Genomic DNA, 8,195 nt, shown 5'->3' with positions numbered 1-8,195 from the left:
TATATATACCACATCTTCTTGATCCATTCATCTGTTGATGGACATCTAGGTTCTTTCCATAGTTTGGCTATTGTGGACATTGCTGCTATAAACATTTGGGTGCACGTGCCCCTTTGGATCACTACGTTTGTATCTTAAGGGTAAATACCCAATAGTGCAATTGCTGGGTCATAGGGCAGTTCTATTTTCAACATTTTGAGGAACCTCCATGCTGTTTTCCAGAGTGGCTGCACCAGCTTGCATTCCCACCAACAGTGGAGGAGGGTTCCCCTTTCTCCGCATCCTCGCCAGCATCTGTCATTTCCTGACTTGTTGATTTTAGCTATTCTGACTGGTGTGAGGTGATATCGCATTGTGGTTTTGATTTGTATTTCCCTGATGCCGAGTGATATGGAACACTTTTTCATGTGTCTGTTGGCCATCTGGATGTCTTCTTTGCAGAAATGTCTGTTCATGTCCTCTGCCCATTTCTTGATTGGATTATTTGTTCTTTGGGTGTTGAGTTTGCTAAGTTCTATATAGATTCTGGACACTAGTCCTTTATCTGATATGTTGTTTGCAAATATCTTCTCCCATTCTGTCAGTTGTCTTTTGATTTTGTTAACTGTTTCCTTTGCTGTGCAAAAGCTTTTGATCTTGATGAAATCCCAATAGTTCATTTTTGCCCTTGCTTCCCTTGACTTCGGCGTTGTGCCTAGGAAGATGTTGCTGCGGCTGAGGTCGAAGAGGTTGCTGCCTGTGTTCTCCTCAAGGATTTTGATGGATTCTTTTCGCACATTGAGGTCCTTCATCCATTTTGAGTCTATTTTCGTGTGTGGTGTAAGGAAATGGTCCAATTTCATTTTTCTGCATGTGGCTGTCCAATTTTCCCAGCACCATTTATTGAAGAGGCTGTCTTTTTTCCATTGGACATTCTTTCCTGCTTTGTCGATGATTAGTTGGCCATAGAGTTGAGGGTCTATTTCTGGGATCTCTATTCTGTTCCATTGATCTATGTGTCTGTTTTTGTGCCAGTACCATGCTGTCTTGATGATGACAGCTTTGTAATAGAGCTTGGAGTCCGGAATTGTGATGCCACCAACGTTGGCTTTCCTTTTCAATATCCCTTTGGCTATTCGAGGTCTTTTCTGGTTCCATATAAATTTTAGCATTATTTGTTCCATTTCTTTGAAAAAGATGGATGGTACTTTGATAGGAATTGCATTAAATGTGTAGATTGCTTTAGGTAGCATAGACATTTTCACAATATTTGTTCTTCCAATCCAGGAGCATGGAACATTTTTCCATTTCTTTGTGTCTTCCTCAATTTCTTTCATGGGTACTTTATAGTTTTCTGAGTATAGATTCTGTGTCTCTTTGGTTAGGTTTATTCCTAGGTATCTTATGGTTTTGGATGCAATTGTAAATGGGATTGACTCCTTAATTTCTCTTTCTTCTGTCTTGCTGTTGGTGTAGAGAAATGCAACTGATTTCTGTGCATTGATTTTATATCCTGACACTTTACTGAATTCCTGTATAAGTTCTAGCAGTTTTGGAGTGGAGTCTTTTACACTCCCCTCACTGAAATGGACAGATCATCCAAGCAAAAGATCAGCAAGGAAATAAAGGCCTTAAACAACACACTGGACCAGATGGACATCACAGATATATTCAGAATATTTCATCCCAAAGCAACAGAATACACATTCTTCTCTAGTGCACATGGAACATTCTCCAGAATAGATCATATCCTCGGTCCTAAATCAGGACTCAACTGGTATCAAAAGATTGGGATCATTCCCTGCATATTTTCAGACCACAATGCTCTAAAGCTAGAACTCAACCACAAAAGGAAGTTTGGAAAGAACCCAAATACATGGAGACTAAACAGTATCCTTCTAAAGAATGAATGGGTCAACCGGGAAATTAAAGAAGAATTGAAAAAAAATCATGGAAACAAATGATAATGAAAATACAACGGTTCAAAATCTGTGGGACACAACAAAGGCAGTCCTGAGAGGAAAATATATAGCGGTACAGGCCTTTCTCAAGAAACAAGAAAGGTCTCAGGTACACAACCTAACCCTACACCTACAGGAGCTGGAGAAAGAACAAGAAAGAAACCCTAAGCCCAGCAGGAGAAGAGAAATCATAAAGATCAGAGCAGAAATCAATGAAATAGAAACCAAAAAAACAATAGAACAAATCAACGAAACTAGGAGCTGGTTCTTTGAAAGAATTAATAAAATTGATAAACCCCTGGCCCGACTTATCAAAAAGAAAAGAGAAAGGACCCAAATAAATAAAATCATGAATGAAAGAGGAGAGATCACAACTAACACCAAAGAAATACAAACTATTATAAGAACATACTATGAGCAACTCTATGCCAATAAATTTGACAATCTGGAAGAAATGGATGCATTCCTAGAAACATATAAACTACCACAACTGAACCAGGAAGAAATAGAAAGCCTGAACAGACCCATAACCAGTAAGGAGATTGAAACAGTCATTAAAAATCTCCAAACAAACAAAAGCCCAGGGCCAGACGGCTTCCCGGGGGAATTCTACCAAACATTTAAAGAAGAACTAATTCCTTTTCTCCTAAAACTGTTCCAAAAAATAGAAATGGAAGGAAAACTTCCAAACTCATTTTATGAGGCCAGCATCACCTTGATCCCAAAACCAGACAAGGATCCCACCAAAAAAGAGAGCTATAGACCGATATCCTTGATGAACACAGATGCGAAAATACTCAACAAAATACTAGCCAATAGGATTCAACAGTACATTAAAAAGATTATTCACCACGACCAAGTGGGATTTATTCCAGGGCTGCAAGGTTGGTTCAACATCCGCAAATCAGTCAATGTGATACAACACATCAATAAAAGAAAGAACAAGAACCATATGATACTCTCAATAGATGCTGAAAAAGCATTTGACAAAGTACAGCATCCCTTCCTGATCAAAACTCTTCAAAGTGTAGGGATAGAGGGCACATACCTCAATATCATCAAAGCCATCTATGAAAAACCCACCGCAAATATCATTCTCAATGGAGAAAAACTGAAAGCTTTTCCGCTAAGGTCAGGAACACGGCAGGGATGTCCATTATCACCACTGCTATTCAACATAGTACTAGAGGTCCTAGCCTCAGCAATCAGACAACAAAAGGAAATTAAAGGCATCCAAATCGGCAAAGAAGAAGTTAAATTATCACTCTTCGCAGATGATATGATACTATATGTGGAAAACCCAAAAGACTCTACTCCAAAACTGCTAGAACTTATACAGGAATTCAGTAAAGTGTCAGGATATAAAATCAATGCACAAATGTTTTGTTTTGACTTTCTTCTGCTTCCTTACCCCTCAACGCACTTAAAAATTCAGAGGGAATTGGAAGTGCCCACCCAAGTACATTTCAGATACAACTAACTCAGCTCTGAGAAAAGGGAAGGACTCTTGTCTAGAGGCAAGCATATGTAGGGAGCCCAACTATAGTCTCTGACAGGGCACAGTGCACAGCAAGCTCTCAGAACTGGCAACTGCACACTGGGCCAGACCAGGGAGTCAACTGCCAGGATCAAGATGAAAAATTCAAGAGCTTGGCAAAGACAGCTACTTTTCCTTGGACACATGGCTTAACTAAGAGTTTGAAAAGGGAAATAGAATTGACTATTAAGGTATTTGGGATTTCTACCAAACTGTGTCCAAAGATAGCTGTGATAAATATTTCCCAAGAATAGGTAATTCCCAAAACAGCCACAATATATCAGAAGTTAAAAAAAAAAAAAAAATGAGGCCTAAAGTCAGACAGAGCTGGGTGTAAATTCCAATTCCATCCATCATGGGTTAAATGACCTTGGGCAAAGTGCTTGTCATCTCTGCAGACTTGGTTCCCTTTCTGTAAAATAAGAATAATAACAAGGTTATTAAATGAGATAGTATATAAAGTGCCCAGCTCATAGTAGTTACTGCATGTAACTACTACTACTACTACTAATAATAATAATTATTATAACATTCCAATATTTTTTATGCTACCAAGAGGCAAAAGAAATTGCAAGGAAAAGGAGAACTGTTGATCTTCATAACATTTCTTCATTACACTGGGAGAAATCAGGAATTTTGTGGTCTCGAATCAAGGTCCCCATAATCTAGGATAAATCCTAGCTTTCCCAGGTGCCCTAATGTCTTTGGAGTGCTAGGATTATTCCCAGGTTTCTGATGTTGTAAAAGGAAACCAGAGTTACCCACAGAGGGGTGAGCAGGGAGGGATCAGAAAAATAAGCTCTAGTCCTTGAATAGCTTCAAAATAGAAGGATTTTCAGAGGCAGGGGATTTCTGAGATTCCAAGAAGATATTTGAGAACTATCATCCCTCTGAAGGAAGAAACTAGGTCATGTGCTCTTAACCCAATGAGGTTTAGGGTCACAGTTTAGTTGGCCTTAATTAGCTCCAAAAAAAGCCCAGAACTCCTGGGATTAATCCAAAATCAATCAGAACTTCTAGTGGAGAGATCTAAGCTCCCAAATGTTGAGTACTAGTTTCAGTAGAAAGAATCCAAATCTAGGACAGCTTCTGAACAATTACCCTAAACTAGCATTTATTTACATGTCATAGGAACTAAATTTATCCTTACCACAACTCCTATTTATAGAAAAGGCTCAATCATCACCAGAAAGTAAGCTCTGTGAAGGGATGGACTGTGTTTGCCCTTTACTGCCATATGCCCAAGGAAATGGCAGAGTATCTGGTACATAGTTGGTGCTCAATAAATATTCACTGAACTAAATCATTCATAGCCACACAAGGAGTTAGTAAATGGAGCTGGGATTTTAACCCTGGTCTGACTCTAAAAATCATGTTCACCTCTAAGTTATACTACCAGCCAAGGCAGACTTAGGCCAGAAAAGATCCCAAGTCAAGCTCCTGCTTTGGGTTCTCCCCAAAAGCTCTTTTGGGGTCCACCAAGCTGAACTAGGAGGAATACTTGGAGGGGTACCCTTAGGAAAACTTTTGAATCTAGAAATTCTGGCAGATACTTCCATTTGCTTCTTGACACCTATTTTCCCATTTTTCCCTTGCTACAAGAACCTTGAGGTGACAAATTTTCCATTTTAAAATATTTGCCTCCTAGAAATACTTGGTATCTTAATTATGGTAATGATTCCATAATGAATTGTACAACTTATATATATGTAGTTTATTGTAAATAAATTATACTTAGAAAACACACACACACACACACACACACACAAACACAAATCATATACAGCCCCAGACTTCCTGTGATCCACTTCTGGCCAAAAGTCTATAAGATGGGACTTCCATCAAAGCCATTATATTACTGTTTAGTTGGAATAAATTTTTAATTTTTAGTCTCCCTTCACTTTCTGCTAGAATAGGCATTCTGGGAGAATGGGGACAAAAGTTTCAAGCTAAGGCTGGTGAAACAGGAAGTAGAGGGAATCTGAGGTTTCGATGACTATTTGGAAATGCTGCACCACTTTGGGTTCTCCACCTCCTGATTTCTCATTTTGTAAGCAAAATAAATATCAGTTTGGTTGACTTGTTATTGTATGGTTTCTTCATAGGCTGTTTGCCATTACTGAATGACAATATTCCCAAGCAAAGCATAATGAAGATAAGACTGCACCACTCCTCAAAAATCTTCAATTGCTGCCGAGTAAAATCCAAAGCCTCCCAGTCCCATTTACTACTATTGCATTCCATAAATATGTCCTTCCAGCCCCAGCAGGCTCTTTGCCATGTTCCAAACAAGCAGTATATTTTTAAGATTAATGCTGTTCTCTCAACCTGATATATCTTTCTTCCATACTCTATTACAGATCCTGGAAGATTCGAAAAACTGATACAGGCCACAATCAGCCAGTAGAGGTCTTAAGAAGAAAATTCACGTCTCCTGAATACAATCCAGATGCTCTTTGTCCTAAATGCCCATTTCTGGAGTAGGAGAATCAAATGTTCTACTAAGAGACCTGATTTATGCTTGGCTTTTCTTTGATGTCAAAACTCTCACTTTAAAAAAGTGATAAATAGGGGCATCTGGGTTGTTCTGTTGGTTCAGCAGCCAACTCTTGATTTCAGCTCAGGTCATGATCTCAGGGCCGTGAGACTAAGCCTTGCATTGGGGTCCATGCTCAGTGTGGGGTCTGCTTAAGATACTCTCCCCCTGCCTCTGCCTCTTCTCCTGCTCACATGCTCTCTCTCTCTCTCATTCAAAATAAATAAATAAAAATCTTTTAAAATGATACATAATCATTTATTCAAAATATGTCAGAATGGAATGACTTATTTATGACAGCAATCATGAGAAAAAATAGAATTTTAAGAATGTATTTTCCTGTTCTAAAGTGTCTGATTATGTATGAAGGTATAGGGCTTCTGTTTTAGATATGTAATAGGATATATGTGTGAATAGGTTATTTTGTCTCATAGCAGAAACTCTAAAGGTTAAGCATTGTGTTCTCACATTCCTTGTGATGGCTAAATCCCAAAGTTATTGACCAAAATATTTCATTTCCAGAGCTACTTATTATGTAACTAGGAGAAAGTAATTAAACATTCCAGTTCATCCATCTGTCTAATAGAAGGAATATTGTATTTGCCATCTGTCCAGGTTTTAGGTATGGCAAATATTGATGAGAGGATCTAAATTAAATATAGGGCTTTATGTCAGCTCATTTAAGAGTTGATCAGCATTGAAAATCCTACAAATCAATTTTGCTTATTGATTGTGTTTTTTGAAATATGTCAGGTATAACAGAAGGTAATTATTTGCTACCCATATCTAAAAGATGTTAATATTAGTCCATTTTTGCTTCATATTTATTTATTCTTTATTCTTTTTATAAAGTATTCCAGATACAGCTAAAGTTCTAATTCCACTCACATCCCTTCCTTCTCTACTTTCTCCAGAAGCATGCTGAAGTTTCGAGGAATCAATTATATGCAAGACTGCAGAATTTTACTACAAATGTATGCATGAATTAATATATAGTGCTATTTTTTAAAAGATTTTATTTATTTATTTATTTTTTATTTGACAGACAGAGATTACAAGTAGGCAGAGAAGCAGGCAGAAAGAGAGGAAGAAGCAGGCCCCCTGCCAAGCAGAGAACCCAATGCAGGGCCTGATCCCAGGACTCTGAGATCATGATCCAAGCCCAAGGCAGAGGCCTTAACCCACTGAGCCACTCAGGCACCCCAGTGCTATTTGGGTTTTTAAGTCCCACATATTTTATATCATTTATATATAACTTTTAGTAATTTTCTTTTTGCATTGAATATTTTGTTTTTCAAATCTGTTCATATTGACACATGCAGATTGATGCAAGTTGCTTTATTTTCACTGTCCAATAATAATAACCTACAGTTAATTTATCTATTTAATGACCAGTGAACAGTAAGTTTTCTCATTTTTTACTATTTTAAGCACTAAATACCTATGTCCATATAAAGAAATGTTTCTCTAAAATACATGACTTTACTTTGAAGTAGAATTGCTGTATACTTTTATAAAATTATTTTAAAACCCCCCAAGAGTTTTGATTTGAATGACACTGAATTTTTAGAAAAATTGGAGAGATTTAATATTTTTAGGAGTCTTCCCATCCACGAATATGGTATGTCTCTGCAAATGCTTATATCATGTCTTTTATGACTTTAAGTTTCATAATTTCATGTAGGAAGAAAGGAAAAATTTTTGTGACCTTTTTCCTAGGCATCTTATACTTTCTCTCTATATACCCTATTCTGCACTGTCCTTTTCTTAGCTTGTTGCTTTTTTGAGTTATTCCATTTCTCCCTTGCATTTATACATGATTGTGCTATTACATTCAAACTCTACTGAGGTTTTTTTTTTTAAGGTTTTATTGATTTATTTGACATACAGACAGAAAGAGCATGGGTGGGGAGAAGGACAGGAGAGGAAGAAGCAGACTCCCCATTGAGCAGGAAGCCCAATGTGGGGGTTGATCCCTGGATCCTGAGATCATGACCTGAGCCAAAGGTGGATGCTTACCCAACTGAGCCATCCAGGCACCTCACTACTGAGGTTTTTTAATGCTGAATTTCTGTTGTTAATTTTCTATTCATAAAATTAGCTGAGTGCTGTTTCAAAAGCCATTAAATGACAAGGAAAGAGAACAAGAGAGGAAGAAAGGAAAAAGAACTACAAAAACAAT

At 37.6% G+C, this 8,195-nt stretch overlaps 1 long non-coding RNA gene across 1 annotated transcript in view; it reads right to left on the bottom strand.

The window, feature by feature from the left end:
- LOC132028000 (uncharacterized) overlaps positions 1-8,195 on the bottom strand; it is a 31,712-nt gene that overhangs the window by 1,327 nt on the left and 22,190 nt on the right. The window contains exon 2 of the long non-coding RNA XR_009407308.1: positions 3,847-3,889. This is a non-coding gene — a long non-coding RNA (uncharacterized LOC132028000). The remainder of the gene's footprint in view (positions 1-3,846; positions 3,890-8,195) is intronic.

Source organism: Mustela nigripes, chromosome 12 (genome assembly GCF_022355385.1).
Source record: "Mustela nigripes isolate SB6536 chromosome 12, MUSNIG.SB6536, whole genome shotgun sequence".
Taxonomy (NCBI): domain Eukaryota; kingdom Metazoa; phylum Chordata; class Mammalia; order Carnivora; family Mustelidae; genus Mustela; species Mustela nigripes.
This window is presented reverse-complemented; position numbering and strand designations above follow the sequence as displayed.